General features: G+C 36.7%; 1 long non-coding RNA gene across 1 annotated transcript; it reads right to left on the minus strand.

Annotated features, from left to right (window-relative positions):
• Positions 1-1721: 1721 nt before the first annotated feature.
• LOC128466990 (uncharacterized) lies at positions 1722-12067 on the minus strand. The gene is made up of 3 exons (XR_008345659.1): positions 12003-12067; positions 8500-8652; positions 1722-1822 (listed from the first exon to the last, which is right to left on the minus strand). It is a non-coding gene; the product is annotated as an uncharacterized LOC128466990 (long non-coding RNA).
• Between the last annotated feature and the right edge of the window lie 353 nt (positions 12068-12420).

Here is a 12420-nt window from a genome sequence, read left to right on the forward strand (position 1 = left end):
CCTGTGGTTCATATTTACATATTTGGTGGGGATGTAAAAAATTGATAACATTCTGGGATAGAGTTATAAAATATTTGAAAACTGTAGCTAACATTAGTATTCCTAACACTCCTACATCAGTTTTATTACATTTAGCTTGGCCCACAATGTCCCAATCGAAAATGGCTCTAGCAATCCACAGTTGTGTGGCAGTAAAAAAAATTATTGCTAGAGAATGGAAACAGAATGCGGATTTTGAATGGACTAAATTTAAGGGACAATTAGAACTTCAACTAAAAATGGAATTAGGAGTGTCTAGAAATAACTCTACATCATTAAAAAAACATAAGATCTGGGAAAGCTGTTTGAATATGATTTTATAACATCTAGTTTTTTTTTTTTTTTTTTTTTTTTATAATAATTAGCCCCTGGACAAATTGACTGAAATAATTTCCCCCCAGAGAGAGAAAAAGTTAATTCTTAACGACCAACGAGTAAAACTGCATTTATTTATTTATTTCCTGTTTTTTCCATCAACATAATTTGTTATATGTTCTTATAATTCATGGGTATGGTAGTAAAGTTAAGATACTTGGAAATACTGTAAGATTAAGAGCTTTATCTACTCTATATGTTATAGTACTTACTTAGGGTTATTCCCTGTAAATACCCATGTATGATGAATTTTTAGTAATTTTCTATGTAATATTTGTATGTTTTATTGTCCTTTATTTTTCTAGTATTGTATTGTCTTGTCTACAAAATTTAATAAAGAATATTAAAAAAAAAAAAAAAATCCACAAGCCCGTAAACTTCATGAAACGGTTCAGATGGAAGTGAATAGTTATCGAGCCTCACGAGCAGCAGCCGTGTCTGTATTTTCAATAATCTAATAATTGAATGTGTTAGATTGTAATCTCATTAAACTGGGATCTTTTCTGAGTGATTAGAAATAGCCTTACATAACCCCTGCACTAAAAAATACGATGCAGCAAATAACTTTTTACTTCTGACATGGGCATATGAAAGGATATAGAAACATAGAATTTGACGTTAGATATGAACATTTTGGTCCGTCTAGTCTGCCCATTTTTAAGTTCAATCGGTCTTTGGTAAAAAAAAAAAAAAAAAAAAAAAAAAAAAAAGTAGTAGTGTAAGAAGAAAAGACTTACCTGGTGGATAGCTTACCTCACCTCGCTGTCCGCATTGCAGGAAATCATAAATTAACTGATTTAGAATGTCAAAGCCCAGAGAAATTTCAACATTACATCATCAAGTAGCCACACAATGCCAGAAAATTACTGAAAAAGCATGCAATGGGAAGAAGGATTTCCTGAACACGAGACAAGGCCAAGAGATAAGTAAGCTTTGAGCTCTTAAAGCGGTCAGTAAAAGATCCAACTAAACGGGTTAAATGTGTTATTCTAGGGTAATAAGTACATTGTAGCAACGTGTTTCTTTCTGTGTGTTCATTGCTTCCATGTGGCAACAATGTACCACTTTGCAGTAACATTCCTAGGAAGCGATGCTGATGAGGATTTCTGAATGATGTAAATGTTTTATCATATATTTACTTACGGGAAGTCTGAAATATTTATAATTAGGACACTATGTAAATTTAAAAGATAAATGTTAATGTACTTTCAGGTTATCTCCCCACATCCAAGTCCCAATCGCAGTTGCACAGTTTCTGGACCCATTTTTAAACACAAACGCTGCAGTCCCCCCTCCATTCTGTGTACCTGTCGCTAAGCTTGCGCTCCGGATCATCACACTCTATGTTCTTGGACCCCTTGTAGATCAGCAGCGCTGCCACTATTAGCTGCAGGATCACTGAAATGCACTGAAATAGAACAGAAATGATATCACGACGTGATAGAGATCTGTGTGGAACACGGCAATTATTTAAGGCATGCACACCAAAATATTACTAGCATTGTGTTTGTTGATACAGTGAGGTTAACGAGTGTCAAACCAGCCATTTCCAATCACAAGTGAAAGGGAAAACCAGCTTGTGCTCAAGAAGAACCCTTAAGAGTTTACTTCCAGCCATTCCTAAATATGTATTTCTCCTCTACGACTGATGCCAACTCTTCACTTCTGTCATTTTTAATGGTTTTAACCAAATACTACCTTATGTTCCAAGCACCTATAAGTAAAATTAAGGTCACGCGATATTGCTTATCGATAGAATAAACACCCAAAAGAGTTTTTGTAGAATTCTGGTAAACCAGGGGAACGGGATTACATGTCAACGGTTTATTATTAGAGCTGCGTTTTATGATTGGATTGAATCGTTAAAGGACACATACAGGAGACATGAAGTGGTATTGAAATATTAAAGAGTCAATATGAATTCCATGTTCCGGGGACACATTATCCTCTATACATCCAGGTCACGCATATACGCTGTTGGTTTAGTTTTCTTTGGGGAGGTAAAGTTTTAAGGCACGGATATTTAGGGGTGCCTTGAGAACAACGGACCCAAAACCTACATATTCTGAACCGGCGATTAGAAGACATATCAGGATCGGGGGACCTGCGAGCTGACGCTCTGCGCAGGAGGTCTCAGAATAATGACTTTAACCTTTTAACGTTTACTTGCCTGCCTAACAATGAAAAGAAAAGGGGTTTCAGAATGAATTACAGAGCCAGTCCTTGCTGCATTTACCGCAAAGATTATCTCGATCACATGGCTGGTAATGTTAACATTGAATTAATTAAATTCCTTTCATTTTACTAAAAATCATTGAAGTAAAGCGGTCATTTACGAGCACTGGTGGAGGATTCTGATGGAGTCAGTCTGCTCTATAAACCCATGCTGTATTTATAGCCTGTGTTTCTATGATGTGAAGACAAAGCTGATCCTATAAGCAGAAACCACCATTCCAGCTGATACTGGACATTTCCAACTGGTCCTACGGGGCTGGGAGAAAAAAGCCATGAACACAATGCTAGGTTTTGTTGCATAAAATAGCATTGGTTCGTCTTACTCTGTCAATTCTAGTCTTAGAAAAAGCGCTGCGTACATTTTTGGCTCTATCTTATTAAACATAATAAAAATAACAATAATAAATAAGATAATAATAACAGATGATAATAATAAATAAATAAGATAATAATAAAATAATAAATAAAATGATAATAAAAGATAATTTCATGGTGAAGAAACTGGCAATGCCTAAATGACACATATAGGAAATATAGGGTTAATTTATTCTACTAAAACGAGCAAGGTATACAAAACCAGTTGTAAGTAGCGATTGCCTCTATAGACGAGCACAGTTACACACAGCTGATCAGAAGAAATGGACTAGACGATTATATGAACAGTAGGTGTTTGCATCACTCTTTACTAGGCTTTGACTTGGGGAGAATTTCATGGATTAGCTTTATGAAAAAGTTTTCTATGAACAATTAAAAAGTGCTGCATAAGAAAGTTGCAGATTGGGTTCCGGCTTTGCATGACTAAACACGTGCAAAAGTGTTACAAAGGTGCAAACGATCCCCAGCTTATTAACGGCGTCGCAGGTGTGGGGCTAAGTGTTTCGGCTTGTTCAAGCGTTCTTATTAGTACAATTACTAATTGATTTATCAGTTCCCCTGTTGGCACGTGTTATTCTATTGCATTCGATTCGCAAAAATACCGACAGTGAAGGTCGTAACGTTTTAAAAGGGAAAAGGACATATCGGCGTCGGGAACGATCAGTCGCTAATAAGATAATGCTTATCCGCCTGAAGAATTCTTAATGAAAGTTACACAAATTATATTCAATTAAGTGCCCTAATTGTTTAATATATGTTTTCATTCACCGAAATATATTTTTATTTTATTGTATTTTTTGACTTACAAATTGCATATTTTTAATTTTTGACACGGGCTTAATGTAAACCTTTCCTTTAACAGTCAGTATTACGATGAGAGCTGGTCTTACCTATAGCTGTGACATATAGAATGTACATCATGGCAAAACAAGTTCTATACACGGTTTTATACTTGACTTGATTAAATCCTTATATTGATGTTGATAGTTAACGTTTTCACTTCTAGCTGCCAGGATTGTACTGAACGTTGTGACAAGAAAGGACAGTCGGATAACAGCTAAATCCAGCTGTAGGACAGGGTACTCATTTTTATGTAAAGTATACACACAGTCTCCTTCATAATGCCTTTTTGCTGCACTTAGTAGAAATGCGTATAGACAAGAAAATTAGTTGCGTACACTAAATCAATGTGGCAGCGCAGCTCCAAATACATATGGCTTAAAGACTAAATAGCACAAGAGGAAAAACAAATGATACCACAAAGCATTAACGCGTGACAGGGATGGCCTGCCATCTGTTATTAGAGGCTATGGTACATATTAAATTTGACAGAGGGAAATCAAATATCATAGGCAGTTACTGAATGTGGAGGATACTGGATGAATTTCTAATACAGCTTTATCTTCATCGCTCCGAGAGAGAGAATGCAGAACATAGAATGGGAGGAACGAGATATGGGGAGCCGGGGGGTCCTCGGGGGGGGCTGTCAAAGTTATTTGTATCCTTCAGCCAAAAGAAACATGGGGTTGGAAGAGCTCTGTTCTACACCGCTTGTTGCAAGAGCTCCTTAGAGATCGCTGGCCATTTGTCACATATAATTATTTAAATGTAGCCGGGACAAGGGTGCTGCGGAGCATCGCCGCACTGACCATTCATTCCATGGTCTCTAACGCTGCCGTTAAGGAAGATTTCCTTATATAAAGATGCTGAACTGATGGGAAAAGCGGCTCTTGCGGTTTTTGAGAATGTCCTCCTTCCCTTGAAAATCCAATTGACTATAACACCCCTGGCAAAGCTCAAAAGCAAAGTGTTAACGGAGCCTACATCCTATGAAAACGAGAAATGTGATTTTTATCACTAGTAATATTGCAAACGGATACATTTTTGCTAATTGTCATTGCTACTTCCTTGTGTAATTGGGAAAGTTTGCTCGAAGAGACGTCAGTCTCCTGCCGGTCTACCTTTAAGACTCTACCGGAAACACTGATTGTACTTGTACAGAGGAGGCGATTACAACGCCGCTCCTGAAACAGGGAGTCTGCGCATTAAACATATCTTCCATTCCTCACCCGGCATTGGATGCCGTCCTAGGGACAAAGTCGGTGTCTCCGAAAAACCAGCGGGATTTATTCCTGTGTTCCTTCAAAATCAAACAGGATACATGCGGCCTCAAACCCTTACATGTTCTCTCGTGTTCCTAAGCCGAATCGGACGGTTCTCCATTTTTAATTATTTAAAATTCCAATTTGGTAACATTATAACTTGCTTTTTTATGGCAATAAAATGGCAATTTATCTCTGGGAGGTTTTGGCAGCATGTTAATGAATGCAAGGGCCCCGTCTTATAATTCTTCACAAAACTGAGTAACAGATTTTAATGTCCCATCTAGAGTCATTACAGTATGTAAGTATAATATTTACTGTCATTAATGCGGGCCTATTTATTGCTAATTACATTAGCACCGTGCCAGTGTGCCCTTTTTAATTTCATTGAGATTTCTAGAGTATGCCGGGATAATTGATTTTGTAGTAAACTAGCGCAATAAAATACATTTTTATATCATAAAGGGAAAAAAAAACCTCTTCCCATTTAATGTCCATGAACATTTTTTATTTTTGGAATAATATTGTACTTAATGATCATAGACCTTTTTAATATCTATCATGAGGTTATCAGTTTGGTGAACTTGTATTCAACGGGTTCAAGGTGCGGGAGAGACTATCTATGGATCCAGCGCGAGGTCTGAATACTCTCAGCTGGTATGAAAAGTAAAGGAAAGCAACAGTTTAATTGGATTCAAATGCTCCTGATATAAACTATTAAAAGCTAAAGCCTACCATTAAGAGGACCTTCAATATCATTGTTACTCACAGCCTAAAAGACACTAAGTAATACTATACCGTGCATTGGGCATAAGTACTGTACCCCACGAAGCCGCACAAATGTTTCCACATCCTTTTATCATTGTTCCCGGTGTGGCAAACTCACGCTCGACACTTAGCCGCAACACACACACCCCAAAAATATCCTTCAATGTATCTACTGCATCTCCACTGATATGGACTTTCGGTAACTAACTTTAATTCTGCGGATTTTGTTGTTTTTTTTTTTTGTTTAAATGTGCTTTCATAAAATATGCGCTGTTAATTAATCCGCTAATAGTCTGGAGGTTATTAGCACATTTTCTTCGGCTTACAGATGAAATGAGAATGTTTAGCCGAACTGCTAGGTGCTCTCTGTGAGAGAGGAGGGCGACATCCTCATCTTTATTACAAAGTGAGAAAGATGAAACCAGACAGAACAATTACAGCGGAGTTACTGTCATAAAGATATAAGTGTGGATTCGTTATAATTACTCTGTGGTGGAAACTTACAGACACTGTTTACCCATTCAGTAAAATGCAAGAAATATACGGGGTTATGCTATAGAGGTTTAGCTTATGTCGTGGGATGGGGGCATTGCTTATACAGATAGATAACTTCTTCTGAGCAAAATAAGCTTTAATGAGTTATAGTGCAAGGCTATTATAACACCCTACAGTACTCCCAGTGTTGTTTAGTGTGTTAGGTGTCCCCACCTTGACAAACCGAATGAAGGCGATGAAGAACACCAAGCAGCCAGCCCTGGATAAACAATATTATGAACGGTTATTACGAGAAGAGCTAGTTTGCCATTACAGTATTCATCTTGGACAGTGCAATGGTGTTGTTCCATGGCATTCATCCGCTGTCTGTTGTCGAGGAGGATATGGTCAAAAGAATAAAATAAAAGTCACTTTATTTTACAGAATTTAGTTGATGGACTCCATGCCCCACGCAACGGCCACAGGTTTTTAAATTGTTGCGCGAGTACTGATTATGGTGCGACAACAATTTTTCACCGGCAAACGTAGCGTGCCCTCTCAGGAATTCGACTCTTTTATCTTGATTTACATTGGTGTTTAGCTCACACAATTATGCATTTTGTATTTGCACGGATAGCCGCGTTGAAAGAATGCAGAAATATTTAGCTGCTAATTCATGCCCATGGGGAACAATGACTAGATTATTCAAATGTACTTATGTCTTTCAACTAAGCCTCCATAATTGGCTCAGCATTATGAATACATGTGTAAAAATGGCAATCAACCATTGTCTAATTATAGAGTGAACTGTAAGTGATTTAAAACCCTTCACGGTAACCCGTGTCATTTTTATGCCCAAGCAAATTTCTAGAGTGGATCTGTGCGTATGTTTATATAGCGGGTACATTTTTTATTTATTTATATATATATATATATATATATATATATATATATATATATATATATATATATATATATATATATATATATATATATATATATATATATATATATATATATATATATATATATGCGTGTGTGTGTCCAATGGTGAAAAAGATTAATTAAACGGTTTCATGATGCAGAGATAAGTTTAAATGTACTACATTTTATGGCTTGGCATAGTACAAGATTTGTTTTATGTTTTTATATTTCTACACTGTATAATTTTTTTAATTGTATGTATCCTATATATGTATGTATGTATATATATGTCTTAATTCAATGTGATTCATATCATATAAATTATAAAAAGCTTATGGCAGGCTACACCACCAAGCTATAGGATAAAAGCTAAAATAAAAAATAAAAAGATGTGTATTTCACATGTTTTCTGAAAATCCACGCGGCCACATAGTCTGGATCCGCGGCCACAGGTGCAACAAGCTAAAACGAGTAATAATAACATTTCCAATAGCATTTTAACCTATGTTTTTACTAATGGTCAGCTACCTATTTTATTATGGTACATAAATTCAGTGCTTATGCAGAAAAAAAACGAGTAATAAAAATAACAAAAAGCTAAAATTGCAGAAGCCAAAAATGCTGGTTATAATACAAACAATCTTTTTCGTTCACGTGCATATAATTGGTATGCTACCAATTCATGCGGCTTTTTTTTTTTTTTTTTTTTTTTACAAAGCAGCCTGTTACAAAACGGCAAGTTCAAAACATGACAGATAAAGGTTAAAATGCTGTATCGATGAAAAGCTGTATTTTAGAAAGAAAATAACTGGCGTTTTATAGGGGGCGGGATACGCGGTAAGAGGAAATTGTGCAAAAAAATGTATCGGTATAAATGCTATCCACGGAATCACTCTCTGAAAAATGAACGCTTTCTCTCCCACCGAATCCCATAATTATCAGTGAGAAACATGTATAAACTGTGCAAACAGTGAAAAAAATGAATTTACATGTAGGTATGAGGCTGAACGCACAGCTTTTTCTGGAATTTAAAAACAATACACTATTTAGATATTACTAAATACATAAGGTGTGAAGACCTTATATGTTAAGAGAGAGCCTGTAGGTGGTATCTATTACAGGCTTCAAACGGGTACCAGCTATATAGCATGACATGAATGTTTAATTAAATGACATCTCAGACTGTTTAAGGGAAAATAGTACATACCAGCAGAGTGAAAAGGAAATAGTAAAACGGCGTGTCGGTTCCCTGCTCCAGAAGATGTTTCATTTGTGAGGCGTTTGCGGTGAAGAGAGCCATGTCCAGAAAACCTTGAGCTAAAGTCTTGGTCCTTGCGTAGGTATTAATATTCCTTATTACCTGAAACGTTGAACAAATGACAGCAAAATTAGGTTGATGCATATTTTTCCCATTAATATTTTATTTACACCGCAAGTTATTATCTTCTAAAAGCCTTCGCTTGGATGCCGCAGGATAACATTTTGTAGGTATATTGTGGCTTGCATTCATAAAACAACAGTACTGCCCATGTGCCTCCTGAAAATAAAAAGAATTCCTGCGACCACAGTGCAATCCGCCCAGCCAGATTGGTCTTTGGTATCCCCCTATATAGTTCAACTTATAGAAACTCTATTACTATTATTACTTTTTAACAGATAACTCATGCCTTTCAGTGCCTATACCTTCACTAACTCCAGCTGCCAGAAACATAAAGAGTTTTAGGCAGTGGCTTCTCCAGTTATCATATTTAGGGGCCCACATGGGGTAACAGGGACCAAAGTAAGGGGGGGGGCAATTATCTACCCATTCTCACTCCCTTCTGCCCCCCCCTGCCAACGCCACTGGTTTTAGGGGCTATAATAAAATCTGCCCTATGGAAAACGGTCAAAAAGAGAAGACATTTAACTGGATTGTGGTCTTCAAGGACTCGGCTGGTAACCTGAGTCATGTACTTGAAGAAGCCTAAATCACACGAATAAGTAGGAACGGTAATTTCGGTTCTTATAATGGACATGAAGATTAAAGCACTACTGGTTTTTAGAAATTTATAAAAACGTTAGAAAGGAAATCCTACCACTTCCTGACACCGCGGACAGAAAGCAATCAAAGCTGCTTTTACACACGCACAAGATTAACACATCTGTTTCAAATTGTTTTAGATTATTTATACTTACACAAAACTGTGGAAACCTTTTACATAAAAAAATACTTTATTTGCCCTGGCAACATTTAACCAGGACATGCAAATTCCAATAAGAATGTTTGGTATATTTATTACAATGGGTTCTGCAAAAGTTTCTTTGGGATTGACTTTGAAAAGGTAAGATCATTGAAGATGTGACAAAATAATTATTTCAAAGGATTTGTTATGCATAATATGAAGGCACCTGCACCAAAAATAAGTATTAATAACGCCTCTGACTGTTATGTGATTATGATTACTTTGCATAATGCATTTTGTTTCTCGTTGTCAATTACTGTTCCAAAACTGGTAACTGAAAAACTCTCCGGGCTTCTCATCTATACTTTTGCATTTCCCGAAACTGCACAAAAAAGAGGAAACGTACACATTTTTTAGGAAAGTTAAAAATTTTGGAGACAGATATGCACGTCTTTATCAATCCACTTTAATTGCTTGGTAAATTCACTCGTTATAGTCCAGCTTTCCCAGTTTAATCCTCATCTTCTGTTTAGAAAACTACAATAAAATGTTGCATGTAGAGTGTTTCGGGAGCCCAGCATGGACTCCTATGAATCCGAGCCTCTAAAACATCTTACCATGTCATTTCACAAGAATGAAAAAGAAAACAATGGGAGTTATTTTTTTAAGAGCTACTCTAGTGTAAAGTGTGGCATGTGGTCTTATCGCCATAGCAACAAAGATAATGTTCCTGTCGATTGGAAAATTCATTGGTTGCAACAGTGACAAGGACAATTTCCATAAATTGGACCAGAATTCTTCTTTATAAATTACTCATAATGCGTTGAAACATACTGGCACGATCCAAGGACAAAAACGGTTGAACATCAGAATCTGTCCCTAAAATAAGGTATATATGGGGTGAGAGCCGATCACTGATCGCTCTTTCCATCTGATCCTTGAAAAAAAGACACAGCATTGTTCCCCTAAGGTTTTTGAGCCTAGCAGTGCTGTTTATTAAAGAGCAAATGCCTTTGCGGGACATCTATTGGAGTCTGGAGCCAGGAATTACTGTAGAATTCTATTTTAGATCTCGGTTAAAGATTCCGTGTCAAGCTTTTATATTGGATCAAAGGAATTGGATAGAGAGAAACAGTCTGTGAATGAAATAAGGATACTCCACTATAAAGTAAAAAAACTAAACAAAAAAACAAAACACAATTTATAGTCAAAACACACAAAGCATAGAAGGGATGACAAATTTACATAGTGTGCTAGAAAAACCTGTGAAACCATGAAAGATATATTTCTATTCTCTGAAGGTGGCTGAGAATGCATCAATGTTGCATATTAATATAAATGCATCACTGTAACTATAGTGTAACCATTAGTATCAAGTACAAAAAGTACAAAAGTACAATAAAAAAAAAGGAAGGGAGTCAGATACGTTACCACACTCAATTATTATGAATTTTGTTGCAGGCACATAAAAATGTAAAAATAACTTTTTTTTTATAGATTGCTTTTGACTGTGTCGTGCTAGAGATCACCGCCTCCCTATTCTGATGACATCTGTGACACAATGTGAAAATTGCAATTACTTTTCTTCACACTTACAACACCAATAAATTATACAAAGGAGGCAAAAATAAAGAGTCCCTTTCCACAGCCGGTGATCTGATGCTTTACTCTCAGACGCTTCTCATCACCAGACCACTAATCCGATACAAGTTAAACAGACAAGTGGGGACCAAAAGAACAGCAAGTTTCACCAATAAATAAAGAGGCTTAATATTCATACATTTACACGTGGACATGCCATACGTTAAGGACACAAGCCATAGGCTTTGTGTAGGGATATGATTTTGCATGGTTATATTTAATATAGGCGGTGATACAGAAGCAGTTTAAACAGCTAATAAGGGTCCCTTTCACACTACAAAATGCAATTCCATATTTAAAAGATAGGTGAATGTGTATAGTGTTATGTGAATGTATAAAATAACCTCACCCGTCTAATGATTGTTTAACCCAAGCGATAATAATCTGGGTGCAGCTATAAAACTGGGGACTTTAATTCAAAAGGGGTCAGCATCTACTTTGAAAACTACAAACGTCCTCTGTGTATGAGATTCCTTTTAAACCCTATACAAGGGCCTTTGATAAACCACTTTCGTGGCATATAACAACAATTACGTTTATTGTAGATTACATTATGGGCAAAACGACAAGGTTAAGGCTATCCATAGACCTTTTCTGTCAAATGGAATTATCTTGGATCTGTGCTAATTCACTTTGCAGAGTTACTGATGCATCTACTTATTGAGTAGATTCACAGTCTGCTATTTTCAGACATCACTTTAGCGAGAGTTGCTCAGACGACGCCAGAGCGTGTTCTTTCCAAATTAGACAAATCCTCCGAACATCTGGAATGGGTTCAGATGACTAATAACTGATTAAAAAAGTGGTGCTGGTCGTTTTAGGACTGGGGGGGTCTCAACAATTTTAGCCGGAAAACTACTAAACCCCTAATGGTAGGGTTTGATTAAAAAAAAAAAAGGCCACTTACGTTTATTCTGCTTTGGTCACCAAGATCTTGCTGTAAAAGAGGGTCTTCGTCAGTTGACACATCGCTCTCTTCATCAGGGTGTCTTCTGGGTGCATTTCTATGAAATACGGAAGTCATCATCGCCTGAGAAAAGAAAATAATACATTAAAGATTTCTCTCCTCAAAAACAGCGTGCTTATTGACTTTTTTTTTCTTCTATAGGGGTTAAAATAGTTATTTTTGCAGACGATGTAAAGCCCCAGTAAGGTAGGGCAATTGGCAGTGAGTATCAGACCAGGGGTAACGGTGTTATTTAGTGCCGCGCATGCTGCTCAGCTGATTTCCAGATTCCAGGCCTGTCTCCTATCACTTCATTTCACGTCGCTGACTGCTGACTATGTTACTGGGAATTCAAAGCTTTTAGCTGCATAGTACTTTT

This window comes from Spea bombifrons, chromosome 10 (assembly GCF_027358695.1).
Source record: "Spea bombifrons isolate aSpeBom1 chromosome 10, aSpeBom1.2.pri, whole genome shotgun sequence".
Taxonomy (NCBI): Eukaryota; Metazoa; Chordata; class Amphibia; order Anura; family Pelobatidae; genus Spea; species Spea bombifrons.